General features: G+C 39.9%; 1 protein-coding gene across 1 annotated transcript in view; it reads left to right on the plus strand.

Annotated features, from left to right (window-relative positions):
• PRSS55 (serine protease 55) overlaps positions 1–26963 on the plus strand; it is a 105916-nt gene that overhangs the window by 46424 nt on the left and 32529 nt on the right. The gene's annotated exons all lie outside the window — the stretch shown is intronic.

A 26963-nucleotide genomic window follows, 5' to 3' on the forward strand; every position in this document is an offset into this window, starting at 1 on the left:
AGGGGAGCAAAAGGAGAAGAAGAAGGGCTCCCCACCGAGCAGGGAGCCCAATGTGGGGCTCAATCCCAGTACCCCGGGATCATGACCTGAGCCAAAGGCAGATGCTTAACCAACTGAGCCATCCAGGTCCCCCAAAATTTATCTATTTACTTTAGAGAGAGAGAAGGCAGAAGTAGGAGAGGCTGAGAGAGAGGGAGAGAGAATCCCAAGCAGACTGAACTGAGTGCAAAACTCAATGCAGGGCTTGATCTCAGGACCCTGAGAACACCACTGTGAGATCAGGGCCTGAGCCAGACAAGAGTCAGAAGCTTAACAGATTGCACTGCCTAGATTGCACCGCCTAGGCACCCCCCTACAGGAACTTTTAAGTTAAATCATATATCACTTCTGGTTTAGTAACTCTAAAATAGTCTAATATTGGCAACTTCAAATGGTGCAAACTAAAATATTGAGTTGGAATAATGTATGAGCTTGATCAGGAGATTGAGGTCAATTTACTGAATAAAGCTCAAATCTGAATAAACAGTCTTCCCTACTATGCAGCCACTGAATAATTCTCATGAGAAATCACCATGGATGTGACAGAGCTTGTGAGGAGCAAGTACTATTACTAAAGATCTGCAAGAAGCTATAGAAGTAAACATTTTCCAAAATTCTATATTCAATGGATTTCCATTTCAGGGGAAATGACTCTGGGTATTTTTCTTTCCCTAGCTGTTTTGAGGCTTTAAAATTTATCTTTAAAACTCTTGGAAATATCCCATCAGAATAAGCAAAAGACAGACGAAATATTAGAAGTGAGTTCATTTTATTGGGTATAGAGTTTTCACATAACAAGCATTTACCATACTTCTCATAGCTATAAGCAAAGTATCAGAATTCATCCACTTAGCTCATATTTTTCTATGCCAGGAGGGGGCCTGAAATGGGAGAGAAAGTTTCCTCACCACTGTTCTTTGGGAAACAGCATGAAGTTGAGTTTCATTGAGGCTATAAATGTTTACATGCTTTGGGGCACTGGAGAGCATGTGCATATGAGGTAGAACAAAGCATAGATAAAGAATTCCCAGTGGTCACCCACAATCCTGCCTAGCTTAACCACATCACTTCCATGGCTGGCCCCAGAGTCCAGAAAAGAAAACAGCATATGCATTATCTTCACTCAGACACCAAAGAATCCCCCAAATCTCCCAGCACATCAGTAGATGAATTCACACTTTTATCAAAACATGTATGAAGACATGTATCCACACTGAAATCTCACAATGTTTATAGTGGCTTTATTCATCATTGCTAAAAACTGGTTATACCCTACATGTCCATCATCAGGTAAATGGATAAACAAACTGTGGTCTAGAAAACAGTGCTACTATTTAATAATAAAAAAGAACAAAATACAGACACATGCAGCAACATGAATCTCAGATGCATTATGCTAAGTTGAAGAAGTCAGACACAAGCAACTGCATTCTGTATGATGCTATTTAGCTGGCATTCTGGAAAGACAAACACCAGGCACAGAGAACACATCAGTTATTGGAGAAGGGGTGGGTTATCAGGGCCAAGGGGAGCTTTTTTGAAAGGGTGGTAAGTTTCTATGTTTGGATTGTGGTGATGGTTACACAGCCATTTGTATTTGTTAGGATTCATAATACCATACACCTTAAAAAGGTGAATTTACTAAATAAATATAAATTATACCTTATAAATCAGACATTTAAAAGATGCCTTAACACATTGTGCTCTTCAAAGAGCCACTGATGTCAACCACAGAAGAATTGCCCAGTTTGTTGACAGCCTTTTTGTTGTGACTTCAAGGGCCAACTATATGGGGGAAAATGATTTTTAATACTGTCTTAGTCTGCTCAAACTGCCTTAGCAAAATGCCACAGGCTGGGTGGCTTACACAACAGAAACTTATTTTCTCACAGTTCCGAGGCTAGAAGTCTGAGATCAAGGTGCCAAATTATTCCGTTCCTGGTGAGGGTCCTCTTCCTGGCTTGCACATGGCCAACTTCTCACTGTGTCCTCACATGGCCTTCCACAGTGAATGTTCATGGAGGGAGGGAGAGATTCAGAGAAAGAGAGAGAGAGCGCCCAAAGGAGCACACACTGGCCTCTCTTCTTAGAAAAACACTAATCCTACAGCATCAAAGCCACACCCTTATGACCTCATTTAAACTTAATTACTTCTTTATTCTTATAATTACTAGCTTATTTACTTATTGGCCCTCATTGCCAAATACAGCCACTATGGAGACCAGGGCTCCCACATATAAACTTTGGGTCTGTAACACACAACAGACAAGACACTTCCATGCCCCTGAGAAACTATCTGGGTTCTTGCTCAGGTACTGCTGAGTATCCAGGTACTCCTAATAGTAGAAAACTTGTCCCTCCCGGATTTCGGTCATGATCAGGCCATAGCCATGCTCTGAAAGAACCTGTGGAGAGAAAGGCACCATGAGGATTGGATGCTGGGCAGAGAGGACCTAAAGGACAGATGGGGGTCAGGCTGTGAGGGAGGCAGACATGGGTGGTTTGGGTGCTCAGTGGATCCTGATGGGCCTGGGCTCTACCGCTAACCAGTTGGGTTATTCTGGGCATGCTCCTACCTCCCTGGGCCTCAGGTGACTGGGGTCAGAAATCCTGTTTTCTGCCTCTGTAATTTGCACCACCACTGGTGCACCCCTGCCCAGTGTGGTCTGGGAGCCCTAGTTTGGGTGCTGTGGGCCTGTGTGGAAAGACCCCAGTGCTTCCCAGGAGAAAACAGCAGGGCCATGTGGCTCCCTGGCTGCCCTGGGCAGAACGGGCCTTCCTGAGGGCACTCAGGCAGGGCTGTGGTAGGAGGGGATGGAGGGGCAGGGGCAGATTGGCAGGGAGGGCTGCGGCCCAGCCCAGTGCTGTCCCCTCAGTGGCCAGCTCAGAACAGAACCCCCGGCCCGCTCACAAGCTGGACGGAGGAACCTCCACTTGTTATGGTTCTAGGGAGGTGCACCCTGCACCTGCAGGGGTGCCTTGGCGAGCACGGGGCCGCCCGGGAGCCCCGGAGCCCAGGAAGAGAGGTCAGGGGAGGACATGGCCTGAGGGCCTGCTCAGGCTCCTCAGTGCCCTCTGTGACCTACTTTAAGGCCTGGTGGCATCTGCTGCCAGGGAAAGAAACAGACACATAAACACAAGTGGGGGAGGAAGCAGAGCTATTTGGGGCAGGAGACAGATTAAGAAATAGACATTGTTCCCCATGGATCTTAGCCCGTTTCCTTTCCCTTTTGGATTTCAGCTGTGCCCTAATTCTTTCTCCTTCCAGGTTGCCCGGAGCATTTGGGCACAATGCTACAGAGACTCGACCCTGGGTTTGTGAATTCCATTTGGAACAAGGATGCAAGGTAGGTCCTCAGACTTGTTTTGCAATGAGGGAGCTGCCTGTTTGTCAGTAGCTCACTGGTCTCCTGGAGATGAAGTCTTCACCTCTGTCGAGAAGCGGGGTGAAGTCTTTGAGTTCCCCATCATTCCACTGCTGGGCATTCTGCTGAGCACTGTCCTAACTCTGAATTTCCATCCAGCCTCTGATGGCTCTATAATCACTGGCCCAGCTGTGAAGGGAGATAACCTTGAGTGTATCAGTCAGGGAGAGTCCAAGAAGGAAACAGAATTCCACTCAGAAAGTTCAAATGAAGGTACTTTAGTGAAGGGATGAAGAAAGGGTTCTGGACATCATAAAAGGACCCACGTGTAGAAGGCATTCGAGAGACAGGTAAGGGCAGTGAGTCACAGGGACAAGAGAAAGTACACTTACGGGAATCCAGTGAGAATAGCGGGTGTGGAAGAGGGGCACCGAGCAGGCACTGCATCAAGGAGGGTCTCTGCCATTGGCAGCACAATGTCTCAATGGGAAGGAACAGGGAGGAAATACCCCAAGCCCCTGGCTTCCTGCCTATACCTCCTGTCAGTGTCAGAAGTATTGCTGCATTGCTGAGGGCAAACCAAGTGACATTTAGTATTCCAGGTGACTTGGCCCCTTAGGAGCCAGCCTACCAGACCCAGGGAAGGATAGCCTAAGTAGATCTGCAGTGGGGAAATGGGGAACAAATGGAAAATAGCTCTACAGAATCATCTAGTTCTTTATCCCACAAAACAGAATTAAAATCTACAAGACATTCTTATTTTAGGGCTGATAAAGATAGCAAGTTACTCATTAAGCTTTCTCAGATACAATATATGGGGCTCAGGGCTTGCCAGTGTTATCTGATGTAACCCTCATGGCAATTGTCTGAGAGAATGACTCTTCTTGTTTTCCACATTCAGTAGACCAATAAGCCAGATATTGTGTGTTGGTATTTGGCACCATCTCAGCCTTTCTAAACTCTCCTAAAAATTATAGAGGCTGAAAGCTTTGGGCTACATTTCTGAGAATCCCAGCAGCCTTCAAATTTGTGTCCTTAGCCAAGTTCTAGAAGGCAGAGAACAAGGAGAAACTATTATTTTCCCATAGTAGCTATGTGCAGGCACACACATTTTAGCAGAGGACAGTTGTAAGTTTCTTGCCATTACTTTTGAATATCCTCCTGCAAATGGCCTTTCTAATGCTGAAGAGAAGAGTAAGATCATTAGCAGTGGGTTCTCATTATTTTTAAAGTTATCTAAGCTCTGAACAGAAAGCAACTGTTTTTCCTGACTTTCGCACTCAAGCCCTTTTAATAGTTCTGTAAGCATCTCTTTTTTTTTTAAAGATTTTATATATTTATTCATGAGAGACACACAGAGAGAAAGAGACAGAGACACAGGCAGAGGGAGAAGCAGGCTCCATGTAGGGAGCCTGACATGGGACTCGATCCCGAGTCCCCAGGATCAGGCCCTGGGCTGAAGGCAGTGCTAAACCACTGAGCCACCCGGGCTGCCCTAAGCATCTATTTCTATGTCCTAAATCCCTTTCTGTTTGAGATACATAGTGTTATTACTGTTTTCCAGATGGAATATTGACGGATTCAGTATTTGGTACTTAAAGTGGTTCCAGGAAGTTCAACCACAAAGATGGGCATCTGTTTGTTGTCAAGCCCAGTTTGATTTGAAGACAGTAATGACCTTGTCAGTAGCAGAAAATGGGATTCTGGGAGTCTATGGTTATGCAATGTGGAAACAGTTTCTCAAGTTATTACTTGCCATTCCTGGGATGAGTTACCTATTAAGAGAGACCAGGTGGCTTTTGCAATAGAATACTCTGGTGGAAGAGAAAAGTACTAGGGCTACTGCAATGGACAGCTTACAGAAAACACATTCAGCCATCTTTGGGGCTTGGAGCTTGAAGGTATTATCCGAGGGACAGAGAAGCTTCTACAGTTGTGCTAAAAGAATCTCTTATCTATGGTATCAAAAATTCAAACCAGAGTAAGTTCCTGTAGGCGGCAGAATTACAACGTAACTTGAATTCACAAATTCAGATGCTCACAGAAAGATTAATTGGGAAAGAAGGTCACCAAGAAATTTGCAATGGTATATTTGGATGGATTAAGATAAATTAGTGTGCTTTAAAAAGACCCCAAATGCCACTGAGCTTGCCTTCCTAACCCTGCCTCTACCTCTTCCCTGGGAAGGCCCATCTTCCCTGCTTGAAGACTGGGATGACTTAGCCGAAATAATTACTTTTCCGGGTAATGCCGATTCTCTACAAAACAAACTCCTACCACCTCTCATAGGAGTCAAAACCAAAAGTAGAGTCATTCCAATAGACTTCACAGGGATCAGTTCAAATCTGACCTAGAAGATTATATGCATTGAAACAACTGCAACATTCTGCTTATATGTATTTGCAGAAACCCAAGGATTATGTGTGAGAATGAATTCTAAAGGAGTTAGGTGAGGGATAAAGTAAAATGTGATTGGACCAAATTTATCAATCCAGGTACACTTAAGAGAAGTTCTGTATTCAAATGAATTAGCTGCAGCAGTGAGAAAGGACTCTGACAAATAATGGCCTACATGAAGTGGAATTCCTTTGTAGAATATAAAAGAAGGAATCCAAAGCTTTGGATAGGAATGTCAGAATGGATTTATTTAGTGTGACCTGCTCACCCATCCTCTAACTCTATCCCTCATATGAATCCCAAGGATGCTGTATTAAATTAGACATTAAAAAATAATTTCCAAGAGGAGCATCAGCATCCTTGTAATACCCTGTCATGACCAGCATCTGCAGGCTGAGGGTGATGTGACACACAAACCATCTGGTGGAAGACTGACCACATTTGGCCCCTTCCTTCGTAGTATAGGCAGCAATTTTTATCATAGTAATAGACATTTATTTTGTAAACGGATGTGCCCGCCTTGCCTACATGTTTATGCCACTCCATCACATAGAACTTACTAAATGCTGTTATTCATCATATGGTTTTCCATTTGGCATAACTTCTGACCAACTGGTGATAATGCAACAGAAGTGAGGCAATAAGCTGATGCCCTTGGGCTTCACTGATCTTACCATGCATCCCATCACATTCCTGCCAGAAGAGTCGAATGGCCTACTGAAGGTTCTGTAACTGAGCCTGTTGAGATCTAACAATATATGAGGTTGGACTGCTCTTTTACAGGCATGGTATATATTAAGAACCAGTATTCAGTAGATGGTGCCAATTCTCCTATGGTTAGAAAAATCAAAGGATATAAATGGAACTGGTTCCAATTACTATTCACCTAATGATCCTTTCCGAAAATGTTTTACTTTGTTTCACCACAACTTTGAACTTTGAAGGTTTAGAAGTCTTAGCTCCCAAAGGAGGAGTGCTTCTTCCAGGAAACACAATGGACCTGTTAACCTGTGAGCTGAGACTGCCCCCCTGGCATGGCTTCCCATGCCATTGAACCAAGAAACAAAGAAGGAGTTAATGTGCTGACCAAAATGATGGACTCTGCTTATCAAGAGAAGAGTTTTACTGCAAGTAGAGTTTAGACAAGGAGGAATCCATGAAATCCTCCAGAGATGCTCTCAGTATTTCATTATCCAAAATAAGAAATAGAAAACTATAACAACTCAATATAGGCAAAATCTTCAAGAGCTCATAAATGAAAGTTTGGGTCACACTGCCAAGTGAAAACCATGATCAGCTGAGGTTTGTTCAACTTGGTGAAGGAAGTCACACATACCAGCCATGGCTCCAGTTGTATACTCAGGAACTGTAGTAGTTGCCTGGATTTTAATGTTTGTGTGGGCCAATTTCCCCCTTTTCCTTCCTTTCTTAGGTGTTGGTGGTCATTAAACTTATTATTTAGTTTTTAAATACAAGATTGGGATGGCCAAGTAGGTACACCATTCAGATCTGCTTTGAGGGAAACTGCTGCAGGGAGTATAGCTGATAACACCTTTCAGTTGCTATTCCTTTGGATTCATCATGGCAATCAGGCCAAGAACAGCCTTTTCTTGGGCTGCACCCCAGCAATGATTGACAGTCAATCATAGTAGGCAGGGGTACTCGAGCAGGCCCATTAATACCCAACATGGCAGTCTTTTCTCAGGAGCTCCCATTAATTTGATCAAGACTTTCTCAGACCTGTTGTGTGGTTTGAAGAAGCCCTGATTACTGCCACTTCCCTGTATTATATTCTTCCTAGGCACTTCCCCCAATAAATCCCTTTCATATATAATTCTTAGCATCTACTTCTTGACGGACCCAAAGTGACACAAAGGCACAACTGGGAATTCCTAAAAGAGGAATGATTATCACCCAGAGATGGATATTGTGATTTATGAGACTTTTGGTTCCCACCTTAGGGAATAAGATCAGAGCACTTATGTTTGTACAAAGAGTATTTTTATTGGGTTGGGCAGAAGCATACTATTGCTGCCATTCCTGTTTCTTAGAATTTTTAACATAGTAGAAGCTTGTATATGTATGCTGAGAAGTCAAAGTGGTATGGGTTTGCTAGATAGTGTCTAGTAGCACTGAAAATCCAGTCCCCTAAAACCTAAATCCTCATTTTTCTGTGTCATGAGATCTGAAAGCCTATGCATTGTAGTTCCCAGCTCCCTTACACTGATCAGGGTCCAATGAGATGCATTTGCTAATATTTGAGATGCAGAGGGGAGGCAGTAGCAGTGGCAGCTGAAACTGGGTTCCAGTAGAGTTGAGTTTTTATTGTGACCTAACTCTTCATTCCTTCCTTGTCATCAGCCTCAGGGCCATGAGACAGCAGGGCAGGGGAGAGAGGAAGCTATGTTTTTTGCTTCTTCCCAGTTACTGGCTACAGCACCAGCCTCCTGGCCACAAAGATGTCACTTGAAAATTAGCAAAAACCCATGACTTCTGCTTATAAAATCATGGACAAACTGGAGAAACAACCCTGTAACCAAACCTGCTCTTGTAGTGAGTTTCTATCTAATTTTACCCAGATCTGCTTTATTCCCTTATCCTTGTTTTCCCTTTATTGCTTGTAAGTTCTAGGTTTACCATTCTTTATGCATTTTGCTTTGCAAAATGAGAAGAAATTATAAACACTGCAAGTGTTCTTCTTTTCTCCTTTCCATTTCTTTTTATAAATTATGGTAAGATACTTAAGATAAAAATGGTACAAATAATAATATAATAAACACCATTATATGCCACACCTCAAGAAATAAAATACTATGAACTCACTTGAAGGTCTATGTGGATCTCTCCACCTCCTCATGTCCTAATAGCCAGAACTTTGTGTTTATCTTTCACTTGAATTTATAATTTTTCTTTATCTGAATATATACTAAGCAATTGTAATGCCTTGCATATTTTAAAAATGTTAGAAAGGGTTATCATAGCACATTTTTTTTTGTAACTTGCTCTTGTCTGTGATTGTGACCTATGTTGATCAGTTTAACTCTGGTTTCTTTATGTATGCAACTCTAAATGGTACTCTGATATATGGCTATACTAAAACTTAGTTATTCATGTCTCTGATGATGAGCATTAATGTTTTTTCTAATTTTTCATTATATACTGTGATACTATAGATATTCCCATGTACGTCACCTTCTAAGTTTTAAATATTTTTAAATATTAAAAAATATCAGTGAAGATCTATTAATGATAAATCATTTAAAAATCCGTTTTACATTAACAATAGTTTTTGTGTCAATAAGTTAAAAATATGGTGGTTATTTTCTCTCAGCACTGGTAATTCCAATACCTTTTGACTTTCACTGTTTCTGCTGAGAAGCCTATCAATTCAATGTACTTTTATAACTACATTTTCTCTTTCCTGTGCTGATTTTGACAGTTTCTCAGTCTCTGTTGTTTTGCCATTTCACTAAACTGTGCTTGTCTTTCAACTAAACTGCAGATTTGTGCTTTCTTGAATTGCAGGATTCATTTCTTTCACCAATGATGGAAAATTCTTGATCATTGATTCACTGAACATTTCCTTTCTTCCATCATTTCTAGTCTCTTCTGAAATTCCGGTAGCTATATGTTAGAGCCTTTCACTGTATCCTCTTTATTCTGTAACTTCTTTCCCCTATTTCTCATGTTGTCTTTTTTTTTTTTTTTTTTTTTTAGCGTTCTGGATAATTTGTTCAGATCTATCTTCCAGTTTACTGATTATGTTTCTTTTTTTTTTTTTTCTTTTTTTTTTATTATAAATTAATTTTTATTGGTGTTCAATTTACCAACATACAGAATAACACCCAGTGCTCATCCCGTCAAGTGTCCCCCTCCGTGCCTGTCACCCATTCACCCCCACCCCCCGCCCTCCTCCCCTTCCACCACCCCTAGTTCATTTCCCAGAGTTAGGAGTCTTTATGTTCTGTGTCCCTTTCTGATATCTCCCACACATTTCTTCTCCCTTCCCTTATATTCCCCTTCACTATTATTCATATTCCCCAAATAAGTGAGAACATACACTGTTTGTCCTTCTCCGATTGACTTACTTCACTCAGCATAATACCCTCCAGTTCCATCCACGTTGAAGCAAATGGTGGGTATTTGTTGTTTCTAATGGCTGAGTAATATTCCATTGTATACATAAACCACATCTTCTTTATCCATTCATCTTTCGATGGGCACCGCGGCTCCTTCCACAGTTTGGCTATTGTGGACATGGCTGCTAGAAACATCGGGGTGCAGGTGCCCCGGCGTTTCATTGCATCTGAATCTTCGGGGTAAATCCCTAACAGTGCAATTGCTGGGTCGTAGGGCAGGTCTATTTTTAATTCTTTGAGGAACCTCCACACAGTTTTCCAGAGTGGCTGCACCAGTTCACATTCCCACCAACAGTGTAAGAGGGTTCCCTTTTCTCCGCATCCTCTCCAACATTTGTTGTTTCCTGCCTTGTTAATTTTCCCCATTCTCACTGGTGTGAGGTGGTATCTCATTGTGGTTTTGATTTGTATTTCCCTGATGGCAAGTGATGCAGAGCATTTTCTCATGTGCATGTTGGCCATGTCTATGTCTTCCTCTGTGAGATTTCTCTTCATGTCTTTTGCCCATTTCATGATTGGATTGTTTGTTTCTTTGGTGTTGAGTTTAATAAGTTCTTTATAGATTTTGGAAACTAGCCCTTTATCTGATATGTTATTTGCAAATATCTTCTCCCATTCTGTAGGTTGTCTTTGAGTTTTGTTGACTGTATCCTTTGCTGTGCAAAAGCTTCTTATCTTGATGAAGTCCCAATAGTTCATTTTTGCTTTTGTTTCTTTTGTTTTCGTGGATGTATCTTGCAAGAAGTTACTGTGGCCAAGTTCAAAAAGGGTGTTGCCTGTGTTCTCCTCTAGGATTTTGATGGAGTCTTGTCTCACATTTAAATCTTTCATCCATTTTGAGTTTATCTTTGTGTATGGTGCAAGAGAGTGGTCTAGTTTCATTCTTCTGCATGTGGATGACCAATTTTCCCAGCACCATTTATTGAAGAGACTGTCTTTCTTCCAGTGGATCGTCTTTCCTCCTTTGTCGAATATTAGTTGACCATAAAGTTCAGGGTCCATTTCTGGATTCTCTATTCTGTTCCATTGGTCTATGTGTCTGTTTTTGTGCCAGTACCACACTGTCTTGATGACCACAGCTTTGTAGTACAATCTGAAATCTGGCATTGTGATGCCCCCAGCTATGGTTTTCTTTTTTAAAATTCCCCTGGCTATTCGGGGTCTTTTCTGATTCCACACAAATCTTAAAATAATTTGTTCTAAGTCTCTGAAAAAAGTCCATGGTATTTTGATAGGGATTGCATTGAACGTGTAAATTGCCCTGGGTAGCATTGACATTTTCACAATATTAATTCTGCCAATCCATGAGCATGGAATATTTTTCCATCTCTTTGTGTCTTCCTCAATTTCTTTCAGAAGTGTTCTATAGTTTTTAGGGTATAGATCCTTTACCTCTTTGGTTAGGTTTATTCCTAGGTATCTTATGCTTTTGGGTGCAATTGTAAATGGGATTGACTCCTTAATTTCTCTTTCTTCAGTCTCATTGTTAGTGTATAGGAATGCCATTGATTTCTGGGCATTGATTTTGTATCCTGCCACGCTACCAAATTGCTGTATGAGTTCTAGCAATCTTGGGGTGGAGGCTTTTGGGTTTTCTATGTAGAGTATCATGTCATCGGCGAAGAGGGAGAGTTTGACTTCTTCTTTGCCAATTTGAATGCCTTTAATGTCTTTTTGTTGTCTGATTGCTGAGGCTAGGACTTCCAATACTATGTTGAATAGCAGTGGTGAGAGTGGACATCCCTGTCTGGTTCCTGATCTTAGGGGAAAGGCTCCCAGTGCTTCCCCATTGAGAATGATATTTGCTGTGGGCTTTTCGTAGATGGCTTTTAAGATATCGAGGAAAGTTCCCTCTATCCCTACACTCTGAAGAGTTTTAATCAGGAATGGATGCTGTATTTTGTCAAATGCTTTCTCTGCATCTAATGAGAGGATCATATGGTTCTTGGTTTTTCTCTTGCTGATATGATGAATCACATTGATTGTTTTACGAGTGTTGAACCAGCCTTGCATCCCGGGGATAAATCCTACTTGGTCATGGTGAATAATTTTCTTAATGTGTTGTTGGATCCTATTGGCTAGTATCTTGTTGAGAATTTTTGCATCCATGTTCATCAGGGATATTGGTCTGTAATTCTCCTTTTTGGTGGGGTCTTTGTCTGGTTTTGGAATTAAGGTGATGCTGGCCTCATAGAATGAGTTTGGAAGTACTCCATCTCTTTCTATCTTTCCAAACAGCTTTAGTAGAATAGGTATGATTTCTTCTTTAAACGTTTGATAGAATTCCCCTGGGAAGCCATGTGGCCCTGGACTCTTGTGTCTTGGGAGGTTTTGATGACTGCTTCAATTTCCTCCCTGGTTATTGGCCTGTTCAGGTTTTCTATTTCTTCCTGCTCCAGTTTTGGTAGTTTGTGGCTTTCCAGGAATGCGTCCATTTCTTCTAGATTGCCTAATTTATTGGCGTAGAGCTGTTCATAATATGTTTTTAAAATCGTTTGTATTTCCTTGGTGTTGGTAGTGATCTCTCCTTTCTCATTCATGATTTTATTAATTTGAGTCTTCTCTCTCTTCTTTTTAATAAGGTTGGCTAATGGTTTATCTATCTTATTAATTCTTTCAAAGAACCAACTCCTGGTTCTATTGATCTGTTCCACAGTTCTTCTGGTCTCAATTTCGTTGAGTTCTGCTCGAATTTTAATTAACTCTCTTCTTCTGCTGGGCGTCGGGTCGATTTGCTGCTTCTTCTCTAGCTCCTTTATGTGTAAGGTTAGCTTTTGTATTTGAGTTCTTTCCAGTTTTTGAATGGATGCTTGTATTGCGATGTATTTCCCCCTCACGACTGCTTTTGCTGCATCCCAAAGATTTTGAACAGTTGTATCTTCATTCTCATTAGTTTCCATGAATCTTTTTAATTCTTCCTTAATTTCCTGGTTGACCCTTTTATCTTTTAGCAGGATGGTCCTTAACCTCCATGTGTTTGAGGTCCTTCCAAACTTCTTCTTGTGATTTAGTTCTAATTTCAAGGCGTTATGGTCTGAGAATATGCAGGGGACGATCCCAATCTTTTGGTATCGGTTCAGACCCGATTTGTGACCCAGTATGTGGTCTATTCTGGAAAAAGTTCCATGTGCACTTGAGAAGAATGTGTATTCAGTTGAGTTTGGATGTAAAGTTCTGTAGATATCTGTGAAATCTATCTGGTCCAGTGTATCATTTAAAGCTCTCGTTTCTTTGGAGATGTTGTGTTTAGAAGACCTATCAAGGGTAGAGAGAGCTAGATTGAAGTCACCAAGTATAAGTGTATTATTATCTAAGTATTTCTTTACTTTGGTTAATAATTCGTTTAAGTATTTGGCAGCTCCCACATTCGGGGCATATATATTGAGGATTGTTAAGTCCTCTTGTTGGATAGATCCTTTAAGTATGATATAGTGTCCCTCTTCGTCTCTCACTACTGTCTTCGGAGTGAATTTTAGTTTATCTGATATAAGGATGGCTACCCCTGCTTTCTTTTGAGAACCATTTGAATGGTAAATGGTTCTCCAACCTTTTATTTTCAGGTTGTAGGTGTCCTTCTGTCTAAAATGAGTCTCTTGTAGACAGCAAATAGATGGGTCCTGCTTTTTTATCCAGTCTGAAACCCTGCGCCTTTTGATGGGGTCATTAAGCCCGTTCACGTTCAGAGTTACTATTGACAGATATGAGTTTAGTGTCATCATGATATCTATTTAGTCCTTGTTTTTGTGGATTGTTCCACTGAACTTCTTCTTAAAGGGGAATTTTAAGAGTCCCCCTTAAAATTTCTTGCAGAGCTGGTTTGGAGGTCACATATTCTTTCAGTTCCTGCCTGTCTTGGAAGCTCTTTATCTCTCCTTCCATTTTGAATGAGAGCCTTGCTGGATAAAGTATTCTTGGTTGCATGTTCTTCTCATTTAGGACCTTGAATATATCCTGCCAGCCCTTTCTGGCCTGCCAGGTCTCTGTGGAGAGGTCTGCTGTTACCCTAATATTCCTCCCCATGAAAGTCAGGGACTTCTTGTCTCTTGCTGCTTTAAGGATCTTCTCTTTATCTTTGGAATTTGCAAGCTTCACTATTAGATGTCGAGGTGTTGAACGGTTTTTATTGATTTTAGGGGGGATCTCTCTATTTCCTGGATCTGAATGCCTGTTTCCCTTCCCAGATTGGGAAAGTTTTCAGCTAGGATTTGTTCAAATACATATTCTGGCCCTCTGTCCCTTTCGGCGCCCTCGGGAACCCCAATTAAACGTAGATTTTTCTTCCTTAGAGTGTCATTTATTTCCCTTAATCTGTCTTCATGGTTCTTTAATTGTTTATCTCTTTTTTCCTCAGTTTCCCTCTTTGCCATTAACTTGTCTTCTATGTCACTCACTCGTTCTTCCACCTCGTTAACCCTCGTCGTTAGGACTTCTAGTTTGGATTGCATCTCATTCAGTTGATTTTTAATTTCTGCCTGATTGGATCTAAATTCTGCAGTCATGAAGTCTCGTGAGTCCTTAATGCTTTTTTCTAGAGCCACCAGTAGCTGTAGAATAGTGCTTCTGAATTGGCTTTCTGACATTGAATTGTAATCCAGATTTTGTAGCTCTGTGGGAGAGAGGGCTGTTTCTGATTCTTTCTTTTGAGGTGAGGTTTTCCTTCTAGTCATTTTGCTCAGTGCGGAGTGGCCAAAAACAAGTTGTATTGGGAGAATGAGAGAAAGAGAGAGAAGGAAAGAAAAGAAAAAGAAAAAAGAAAAAGAAAAGAAAAAGGAAAGAAGAGAAGAAAAAGGGAAAGAAAAAGAAAGAAAGGTGAAAAAAAAAGGGGGTGGGGGAAGCAATCAGAAATCAAAAAGAAAAGAAAAAAGAAAAGAAAAAAAAAAAACACGGGGGAGTATTTCTGTAGAGTTTAAGTCCCTTGACTTCCCCTGGAACTGGTCCGTCCAGTTGGTCTTCTGGGGGAGGGGCCTGCTGTGCTGATTTTCAGGTGTTAGCACTTGGGGGAGCTGCTCTGCCCCTGCCTGCTGCCGGGCTCAGCGGGGGTTGTTTACCCCGTGAGGTCACAGGAGGATCAGCGGCAGTTGCTATGGCAACTCTGGAAGCCTGGATTCAGTCTCCGCAGGAACTACGGGGCTCGGGGCTCTCGGCTCTCCGTCCGCAGGGCCTGGAGGCTCCGGGGCGGGGCCGCTGATCTGCTCAGCTCGGGGCAGGAGCGTCCTTGCTGTCCTGGGCCCTCCCGGCCTCTGCCTGTCCCGGGGGGAGGCCGGATCCTGGGCTGTGTCCCGGCGCCCTGTGCTCCGGGGCCTGCGCTGTTGGATTCGCGCTCCCGCCCCGCAGCTCCCTCCCTGGAGCCGCTCCCGAGCCCCGAGCCCCTCCGAACTGCTCCGGTGCGTGCTGCAGCCCTTAGGGAGCTCGGTGCACTCTCCTGCGCTTGCAGGTGCCTGTTAGTGTCCCCGGGAGCCCGAGGGCATCCCCGCCCTCCTGGGTCCTGCTCCAACTCCCTGCGAGCCCCTTTCCGCCCGCCCGGGAAGGTTGGTGCAGCTCCTGCTCCTCCGGGACGGGGCTCTCCTGTCCTGGGGACACTCGCCCCGGCCTCAGCCCGGCTCCTCGCGGGGCCCCTCCCCCTCCGAGGCCTTTTGTTCCTTTATTTCTTTTTCCCCGTCTTCCTACCTTGATAGAAGCGTGAACTCCTCTCACTGTAGCGTTCCAGCTGGTCTCTCTTTAAATCTCAGGCCGAATTCGTAGATTTTCAGGATGGTTTGAAGGTTATCTAGGTAATTTGGTGGGGACAGGTGATTTGGGGACCCTACTCCTCCGCCATCTTGCCCCTCCTCCTCCCTGATTATGTTTCTTATTGCCATATTCTATTTGATTCTTTTTTGATTTTTGCCTGGCCATTTTTAAATAATATTTTGCTTGTAGTCTCAAGTTTTCGGTTCCTTCCTTTTTGTAATTGTTTATGTTCATTATCTAATACCTTAAATATCTGAAGTCTTTGGGTGTATAATCTTCTTTTCTTCCTGTTCTCTCTCATGTTGGCTTATTTCCTATGCAAGTTTAGCAATTTTATATTTCGAATCATGATTCACTGAATTTAATCTGTGGGCATCTGTAGGGAACTATGATTAGAGTTGCCAGTTTAGGGGAAAAAAACAAGATACCTAGTTAAATTTGAATTTCAGATAAACAGCTAATACTTTTTTGTGTATTTCTCAGATATGCTGCATATTTATACCAAAACTCTTTTCCATTGTTTATCTGAAATTCAAATTTAGCTTTGTGACATGTATTTTATCTGGCAGCTCTACCTATGCCAAAGATACATGTCTTTAGAAAAGATTTGTTCTTGTTTTTGAGAGATATACCCACCTGGGACCACTTTTTCACCTTGCTGTTTTCTGGGTTATATATGAGGTTTACTTTGAGCTCTAACACACTTATGAGGATAGGGTCATGTTTACCATGTCTCTGAGAATTCTTCCCCTATCTGTTGCTGAAGCTAAAATAAGGAATAATCTCCTTTTTCCAGAGGATATTTACTTTCTCCCCTAGCTACACTTTCCCTGGGCTCATAATCCTTTAAGTGTCCATTTTCTGAATAGTTCTCAGTTCATACAACCTACCTTCCAAAAGCTCAAGCCCTTGTCCCCTAAATGACCATTAATATCTAAGAGTCTAGATTTATGCAACCTGTTCATTAACTTAATGCCTTAGACCTCTTGTTAGCTTTTTATTCTGGATAACAAATCTAGACTCCTACTTCTATTTTATGTTTGACTCCCTAAACATCCCCTTCTTATGGGATCAGCTGTGCATTTTGAAGGATGTTTGTTGAATTTTAGCCTTCATTTGTAAATGTTTACTAAATAGAAGGTTTTTCAAATAATCTTGTAGCCCGTGTTACCTCAGAAATACTCTCTTTTATTTCCTTCAAAAAAATGTGAGAAAGATGCCAAAAAATAAATTGACCTGAGAGTCAGGAAATATGAATATTAGTTCATATTTAGTTTAGTTCATATTAGTTCAAAACCTTGCCTTCTTTAGAGCCCAGTTTCTTTAAATGTAAATGAAGGTTAGGATTGATTTCCACCAGTGTTTTTCAAATGGGATTCATATTTCATATCCTATTATTGAGTCATGATATCAATTTAGTAGGTGGTAACTAGAATACAGGAAGGATATTTTTTTCCTGAAAATTTAACTTCAAGGGTGTGTGTGTGTGTTCTAGGCCATGATGTAGGATCTACTCCTTACTGTGGGTTACACAGGCTGCCATTATCAGCATCGATCCCCATCGTTGATCAGAATCTTCTCTGTAGTAAATACTCTCTAGTGGACATTAATGTGAAAAAGAGGTTTCTCTTCAGGTCCATTCACATGCCTCTTTCTTAGACCTTTTTACTTTGGATATTTCAATCCTCCTTTTCCAAGCCCTTGACCAGCCAGCCAAGCTATTTACCACTGCCTATGAGGCCTTACCTATCTATTTACCTTACCTATCACGCTATCTATTTCTCCAAACAAAGGAGATGACCAAATGCACTGTTCAGAACTCTGCCCACAGGGGTATTGCTCCATCTTGTCACATCATTCAAAGCCAGGTCTAACTTAACTGTGGGAAATGAACAAGGGGTAGTGGAAGGGGAAGTGGGTGGGGGGTTGGGGTGACTGGGTGATGGGCACTGAGGGGGGCACTTGGTGGGATGAGCACTGGGTGTTATGCTATATGTTGGCAAATTGAACTCCAATAAAAAATTAAAAAAATAAAAACAACAACAACAACAACAAAAAACAGGTCTACATTGCCTGAGCAGGTCTATATTGCAGCAGTAGTCCATCTTCATGGCCCTCTGTGGAACCAGGACTGAGAGGTATCCCCTGTCATTAGCTGGCATAAGGCCTCTTTTTCAGTGAATATATAAGCTGAGAGAGAAGCTTTGTTGCAACAGAGGTAGGGGACAAGAAGGCCTAAGCAACCTGTTCATGTTAATGACTTACAATTGCTTGTGCTCAACCCTAAATTTTCATTAGAAGATAGAACATTTCTGGCCTGCCAAACCACATGAATTTGTGGGTTATGTTATAGGTAGTTCTTGTTCCATAGTTACTTTGTGTCTCCTGGCTATGTGCTCACTCTACTAGGACTCTAGTACATCAGAAATTGCTTTACAAATTCTCTGCTGCAGAAGGCAGATTGCTTCAGATCCATAAGAGTCTATAATTTTCTTATTCTGGCTTTCCAGAGACTCCATACAATGTCTATATATACCATATAACATGGGCATGCACAGGTACTAGAATTAATTGGGGTGGGGGAGTTATAGTGGAGAAATATTAGAATACACACAATCCCCTGAACCCTCATTACTTTAGGCTGAACACAGATGGTTTGTAAATATCATAGTTAGTGTTCCAGGAGAGAGGAGCTCCATGGCCATAATGCTCTACATTTTTATTGGATGGGGGAACATAGGGAACATTTCTGGGACTATGTAACATTGGAAGCTTTATGGGTTGATAAAGATATCTTGTTTGAAAAGAGGAGCTTTTTAGGAGTTCATCAACCCAATAAAGAGTGCTAACCTCTTCTTCATTGAGCTAACTCAGACCTACTGAATCAGGTCTCTCTGGAGCTACCAAAAATAGGAATAAAATGAGCCTTCAGGGCCATTCAAAGTTTTTGTTCTCACACAGATTACTTTAGTGTCATTGGGTTTATTGGTCATATGATCAAAGTGGCAGGTCAGTTTGTACTGCATCTTGAACTCAATATAAAATATTCTCTTGCTTTGAGCCCCACAATCAACTGGAAACCTTCTGAGGCACTGATAAATGGGTTGGAGTGTCATTTTCAATGATAGTATATGCTATCTACAAGATTCAAGGAAGACCCACCAACTGCTGTGCCTGTTTCTTAGGAGGCATACAATGTAATAAGTTGTCCTTTCTCTTAGAGTGGTTGCCCTAAGGATGTCCAGATCATTGGACCCCTAAAAACCTTACTAATGTATTAGGCCTTTAAATCTTTATCTTTCATATCTCCTCTGGAGTGATATATCAAGGCACTCAAAGTACTTTCCACTTCCCATTCCCTGAGACTGATAAGCAAGATGGCATTAATATAGTGGACTAATGTGATACTTTATATTGTGACAGAGAGCAAGACAGTTAACATGGTCCTGGCAAGACAGTGGATGAGAGCTACTATACTTTCCAGGTCAATGCAAACCAATTTTAATTGCCTTTCTTAGAGAAAAAGGAAAAGAATAAATTTTCCAGATCAGTACTTGCATACTATGTGCCAGAGTATAGGTTGTAATAATGATGTCACACAAGGCATAACAGCTCAATTGAGGTTGCCAATTGATAAAATGTATGGCAAGTAGATCCTTCTCTGCCATAATTCATCTGGATTTCTGCAAGGACTATACTAGTGCATACCAGTGAATTGAATGGGGATATGATGGGGATCACCAACCTAACTTCCTTTAAGTCTAAAGAGTGGTACTAATACTGCTAATTCCACCTAAGATGCAGTACTGTTTCTGGTTAACTACCATAATGGAAATGGTGATGTGGTGATCAAATTCCCCCTTCAGGGATTTCTCTATTTCCCCAACTGTCAACTCTCTTTGGGAATTGACTTGACTGAAGAAAGCCTCTTCATCTAAGGTCATGACTAAATTTTTCTAGAGAAACCCCATATTGAATGACTGACCAATGCAGGGAATATAAAATTCTAGTTTCCTCATCTCAATGAAAGACAACTGTAGAGGACCATCCCAGCTTCAGAGGACCTCACAAGATTGCTGAGGCTTTCACTGAAATTGTATTACAGCCCAAGTTTTCCTTTAGTTGATCCTGCTTCCTTCCCTTTACAGTGTTTATCCTGAAGGCATGCCCTAATAAATGACTTGCATAATTTCAGAGTCTGCTTCCTAGGGAACCCAAACTATGGCAACTATCTTGATCAATAGGGGCATTATCAGGATTTTTCTACTATAAAGGTTCTTAGGTCAGAGAATGAATACAAAGGTTCTGCTGGCTACTAAGTATAACCATCCTGTGTGGACCCAGGAACCAGGACGATGAATCTATTGGATGGGGTCCGTAAATCTGTTGTACCCACTTTGACTCAGTCTTGAGCCAGGTCTATAACAGGGGGGCTTTAATGACATTTTGGGTCCCTGGTAATAGTATTATCTCAGATTCCTTATCCAATTATCCTCAAAATATCTGGGTATTTTCATTTCCCCCAGAGTACAGCTAGCCTGGTAAGTGAAAAGGGTGTTGACACAAAAAGGGATGAAGGATGGGGCCAATAATTCAATCTGCCACAGCAAGCATGAGATACCACCTCACACCAGTGAGAATGGGGAAAATTAACAAGGCAGGAAACAACAAATGTTTCACCTCTCCAACATTGCCGAGAAAAGGGAACCCTCTTACACTGTTGGTGGGAATGTGAACTGGTACAGCCACTCTGGAAAACTGTGTGGAGGTTCCTCAAAGAGTTAAAAATAGACCTGCCCTACGACCCAGCAATTGCACTGCTGGGGGTTTACCCCAAAGATTCAGATGCAATGAAATGCCGGGACACCTGCACCCCGATGTTTCTAGCAGCCATGTCCACAATAGCCAAACTGTGGAAGGAGCCTCGAAAGATGAATGGATAAAGAAGATGTGGTTTATGTATACAATGGAATATTACTCAGTCATTAGAAATGACAAATACCCACCATTTGCTTCAATGTGGATGGAACTGGAGGGTATTATGCTGAGTGAAGTAAGTCAATCGGAGAAGGACAAACAGTATATGTTCTCATTCATTTGGGGAATATAAATAATAGTGAAAGGGAATATAAGGGAAGGGAGAAGAAATGTGTGGGAAATATCAGAAAGGGAGACAGAACATAAAGACTCCTAACTCTGGGAAATGAACTAGGAGTGGAAGGGGGGGAGGAGGGTGGGGGGTGGGGGTGAATGGGTGACGGGTACTGAGGGGGACACTTGACGGGATGAGCACTGGGTGTTATTCTGTATGTTGGTAAATTGAACACCAATAAAAAATTAATTATTAAAAAAATGAAAACTGAAAAAAAAAGAGAATATATAAAAAGAACTGAAAGTAGGGGGGAATCTGAATGGTCAGGGAGAGCCCCTCTGAAGAAGTGGTGTTTGAAATGACACATGGCTAATAAGTGGAAGTTAGCATAAGGGAGATTGGTGAAAAAGAATGTTCTAGGCAAAGGACAGCAAGTGGAAACCCTGGAGTAGAAAAGAACTTGGTCCATTTAAAGAATGGAAAGCTCAATGTGGTGAAGCCTGATAAGTGAGGTGGAGACAGCAGTGGGAAAAATGGGATTTGTGAACTACATCAAGAATATACAGAGTTACTGTCAAAAAGGTTTGCCTGAAGAAAAGTTTCAGGATTTCAAATGTTTGGACAAATGTTTGTTATCCAATTTAAGTAAAATTCCATTACTTTAATTTAAGGGCCTCCCTATTTAATGACATGATAAAGTAAAAACAAGCCTTTCCTTGGCTTCAGTTTCTACGAAACACTAATGTTACCCTTTGGGATATCCTCTATAATGTCATCCTCTGAATAATGCCCATTTTCACATACCACTTATCCTGAAAGGTCTGTCTGTGCCCTTCTTATTGCACAGATACTTCACATTGTGAAATGAGTTATTAATATACATATAACACAACCTTTCTTACATAAGAATTAAAACTGTTTACTTACATATTGCTACAAAAGAGGATTTAAAATTACCCATGATAATTCCTGAGGACAGTCTAAAGCTTGTCCAGAAAGTACATCCACCCCATCCCATCAAGTGCCATAGACAAAGGAAGACAGAAGTATAGAAGAAACTAAGAAGACTGTATGTTCATCCCTATATTTTGCCTCCATTAAAGCAATACCTAGTAGTTCTCAAATATCAGCTACTGTAAGTATTGCTGAATGATAGCTCATGTTTTTTTATTTGTCTCTTTAAAGATAACTGTTTAAAGAAAATTAGAAACCATTATCTCTCTTTTTGGTTTATAATGTAAATAAGTAAATTGTATGACAGTGATAGAATAAAGGTTAAAGGTGAGGGGAGAATACTATTATAAGGCTTTTATACTAAACATTATTTGTATATCATGTGAAGGTAATCTGCCATAAGTTAAAGATATATACAGTAAGCCGAGGTAGCAAACTTTTTCTTAAAGGAACAGATAGTAAATATTTTAGATTTGTGGGCAATAGAGTATTTGTTACAACTTCCTCCTATAGCTTGAAAGCAGCCATAGACAAATGAATGGATGTGGCTGTCTTCCAATATCTGATTTACAGAAACAGACCCACACACAGGCCATAGTTTGCCAACTCCTACTATAAACCTTAAATCAGTCACTAAAATAAAAAAAATTTTAAGAGCTCTAACTAGTAAGCCAAGAAAGATGATACAATGGGATCGTAAAAAGTACTCAATTAACTCAAAAGAATGCTTTTTAAAAAGAACAAAGAAAGGAAAAACAAAAATAAAAGAAATAGCAAGATGCTAGTCTTAAATCTAATCATATCATTTGTTACATTAAATATACATGGTTTAAATATACCGATTAAAATCCAGAAGTTGCCAAATTGCCTAAAGCAGCAATATCCAATTATATACTGCTTATAATTAAGTCACTTCAAATATAAAGACACAAATTAATTAAAAGTAAAAGAATAGGAAGAGTTATATCATGCTAAGACTAGTCAAAACAAAGGTAGAGTGCCTATATTAGTGTTAGAGAAAGTAAATTTTAGAGCAAAGAATATAGCAAGAATAGAAGATATTTCATAATTACAAAGTGGCCAATTAATCAAGAGGAAATGTCAATCCTAAAACTTGTGTACCTAGAGACCTAAGACAAAAACTTACAGGATTTCAAGAAATAATAGATTAAGTGGTTTAATTGCACTTCTTTCAATAATTGGTAAAAATAAGTAGACAGACAGACGAACTCATATATAGAAGGCATCAACAATATGATTAACCAACTTGATCTAATACTCCATCTAATGACAAGATAATATATATTTCCCTCCCAAGTACCCCATAGCATTTATCAAGATAGACTATATTCTGGGTCATAAAAATAATCTCAATCATTTTTAAATGATTCAAGTTATACAATGCATGTGCTAGGACCACAGTGGAATAAATTAAAATCAATAACACAATCATAATGGAAAATACCTCAGCACTTAGAAACCATATAACACACTTCTACATAACTCATGGGTCAGAGGAAAAAAAGAGCCTCAAACCTTTCACAAACCTGTGAACTCTGCTTCCAACTTATGAAATTAGAAAAGAGCTAGTGAAAATCCAAATAAGTAAAAAATAGGAAATAATAAATATAAGATCAAAAATTAATGAAATAGAAAAATAATAAAGTCAGTAAACCAAAAGCTGATTCTCTGAGATCAAATAATTGATATACCTGTAGGCATACTGATTAGAAAAAAAGAGAAAGGGATGGTACAAATTACCAATATCTTACATTAAAAGGACATATGTTAAAAGGACAATTAGAGGTTATACACATATTTAAAGGATAACATGATGAAAACACTTCATGCCAAAAAAATTGACAACTTGGATGGAAATAGACAAATTCTTTGAAAGACACAAATTACCAAACTCCCAAAACTCACTCAAGAATAGATAATCTGAATAGCTCTATACCTATTAAAGAAATTGAATTTATGCTAAAAAATCTTACAACAGAGAAAATTCCAAGTCCACAAGGTGGCAGTAGCACACACAACCTTTATTTGAATAGTTTTGCCCCCAGAAGCCTTTTATTTTATTTTATTTTTATTGGAGTTCAATTTGCCAACATATAGCATAACACCCAGTGCTCATCCCACCAAGTGCCCCCCTCATTGCCCATCACCCAATCACCCCAACCCCCTGCCCACTTCCCCTTCAACTACCTCTTGTTCATTTCCCAGAGTTAGGTGTCCCCAGAAGCCTTTTAATGGCAGAAGACTACATAGGAACTAAGGTCTGGAGGCCACCATCCAAATGGGAAGGAGAACAAGGGAGCTCTCAGGGGTAAGAGATCCCAGAAGGGATTTAATATCTAGGTAATGTTGCTCCACAACAGAAATGGGAGTCTCTGAGTCAGAGAGCAATTAAGGGCAGCAATGGTGTGTTTATAACCCAAGCTTTATCTTATATATGCCTAGCAGATATTGGGTACAATTTCATGAGGTTTGCAAACAGGCAGGCTCTACATATCTAAAAACTGCTAGGTTGGGCCTTGTTGAAACCAAATGAGTATGTAAAAAATTAAGTTTGGCCCTGGCAGGTTTTGAGTTAATGGGTATCAATCAGCCTGCTATGAAGTAGTAAACAATCTTTGGTTTAGTAGACAGAACCCATGTTGGAGCCATTTATATAACAAGAAGTCACTAAGTAGAGGACAAGGCTCAAGCTTATAGAGGCTGGAGCCAAACACCTCTGGATGTCCTCTCCCTGCAACAATCATATTTTAGGAATAAGGAGAAGTAAGCAAAGTGTGCCAGACAGAACAAGGAAAAAAGCTCCTTCCTTCTGTAGTATTTGTCCACTACTTTCTACCAAGGATAATTTTGTTTTCCAGATTAAGATGTAACTGACATACAACAGTATGAAAGTTTAAGATGGACAACAGACTGATTTGATACTCTTATATAATGCAGAATGATTACCACCATAGCATTAACTAACATCTCCACAGCATCCCATTATTACTATTTCTTTTGTTGTCGTAGGAACATTGAGGATCTACTCCCTTAGCAACTTTCAAGTATATAGTGCAGTATTATTAATTATAATCATATTATACATTAGGTCCCTAGAATTTATTCATCTTCTAACTGGAAATTTGTATCTTTTGACGAAATTTTCCCCATTTCTTGTACCCCTGGCCCCTTGATAATCATTATTCTGCTCTTAGTTGTTTGGTTTTGTTTTTTTTTCAGATTCCAAATTTAAGTGAGGTCATACAGCATTTGTCCTTCTCTGTCTGACTTATTTCACTTTGCATAATTCCATCAGGGGTCCATTGATGTTGTTGTAAATGGCAGAATTTCTTTCTTTCCTATGACTGAGTAATATTTATATATATATATACATATATATGTATATATATATGTATATATATATATATCATATCTTTATTCATCCATTGACAAACACTTCGGTTGTTTCAATATCTTGGTTATTGTGAATAATGCCTAAATGAATGCAGGAATACAGATATCTCTTTGAGATCCTGTTTTCCTTTTTTTTTGATACATACCCAGAAGTGGGATTGCAGGATCATATAGCAATTTTACTCTCAATTTTTTAAGGAAACCTCATTCTGTTTTCCATAATGGCTGCACCAAATTACATTCCTACCAACAGTGCACAAGGGTTCCCTTTTTTCTACATCCTTGTCAATACTTGTTATCTCTTATCTTTTTGATAAAAGCTATTCTAGTAGGTGTGAGATGATGTCTCATTGTGTTTTTGATTTGCATTTTCCTGATGATTAGTGATGCCAGTGTATCTGTTCATGTTTCAGCTATCTGTTGGACATTTGTATGTCTTCTTTGGGAAAATGACTATTCAGTTGCATTTTTTTAATCTAAAGAAAGTTTGGCTATGAAATTTTATGAGTTCTTTATATATTTTGGATATTAAGCCCTTATCAAAATATGGTTTGCAAATACTTTCTCCCATTTAGTAGACTACCATTTAGTTTGTTGACTTTTTCATTTGTTGTGCAACTTTTTAGTTTGATGCAGCTCCTCTCATTAATTTTACCTTTTATTGCTTCTATTTTTCATGTCATGACCAAAAAATTGTTGTCAAAACAATAACAATGTCAAGGAAATTTTTCCCTTTGCTTTTTTCTAGAGCTTTTTTCTAGTTTTATGATTTCAGTTTTTATGTTTAAGTCTTTAATCCACTTCAAGTTAATTTTGATGTGTGGTATAAGATAGGGATCCCACTTCATTCATGTGACTAACCAGTTTTCCCAGAACTGTTTATTGAAGACTTTTTTCCTCCACTGAGTATTCTTGGCTCCTTGTCAAATAGTAATTGACCGTGTATGTGAGGGTTTATTTCTGTCAATTTGTTTCCATTGGTCTTTGTGTCTGATTTTATTCACTATAGCTTTGTGTGATGCCTCCAGGTTTGTTCTTTCTCAGAATTACTTTGGCTATTCAGGGTCTTTGGTGATTCTATACAAATTTTAAGTTTTTTTTTCTATTTCTGAGAAAAATATTGTTGGAATTTTGATAGAGATTGGGTTGATACCATAGATGGTTATAAGTAGTATTCAACTTTTTCCCTTTGTTTTTTTCTAGGAGTTTTATGATTTCAGTTTTTGTGTTTAAGTCTTTAATCTTGAACATGGGATATTTTTCCATTTGTTTGTGTCTTCTTCAGTTGTTTTTTTTTTGTTGTTGTTGTTGTTTTTCATCCAAGTCATAGTTTCCATTGTTGAGATCTTTGATATTTTTGGTTAAATTTATTCCTACTTTTTGATGCTATTGTAAATGGGTTTATTTTCTTTATTTCATTTTCAACTGTAATGTTGTTGGTCTACAGAAATGCAACTGATTTCTGTATGTTGATCTTGTATCCTACAACTTTACTGAGTTCATTGATTAGTTTTTTGGTGTAGTATGTATATTTTGTATATATAAAACTACATCATTTGTAAACAAGACAATTTCACTTTTTCCTTTTTAGTTTGGATGACTTTTATTTTTTCTTCTTGCCTGATTGCTCTGGCTAGGGCTGCCAGTGCTTTGTTGAATAAGTGAGAATGGGCACCTTTGTCTTGTTCCTGGGTTTAGAGGAAAAGCTTTCCATTTTTCTCCATTGAGTATAATTTTGGCTATGGGTTTGTCATATACCACCTTCATTATGTTGAAGTAATGTCTTTTAATACCCAGTATGTTGAGCATTTTTATCATGAAAGGCTTTTTTGT

Source organism: Nyctereutes procyonoides, unplaced genomic scaffold (assembly GCF_905146905.1).
Source record: "Nyctereutes procyonoides isolate TBG_1078 unplaced genomic scaffold, NYPRO_anot_genome, whole genome shotgun sequence".
In the NCBI taxonomy this organism is placed as follows: Eukaryota; Metazoa; Chordata; class Mammalia; order Carnivora; family Canidae; genus Nyctereutes; species Nyctereutes procyonoides.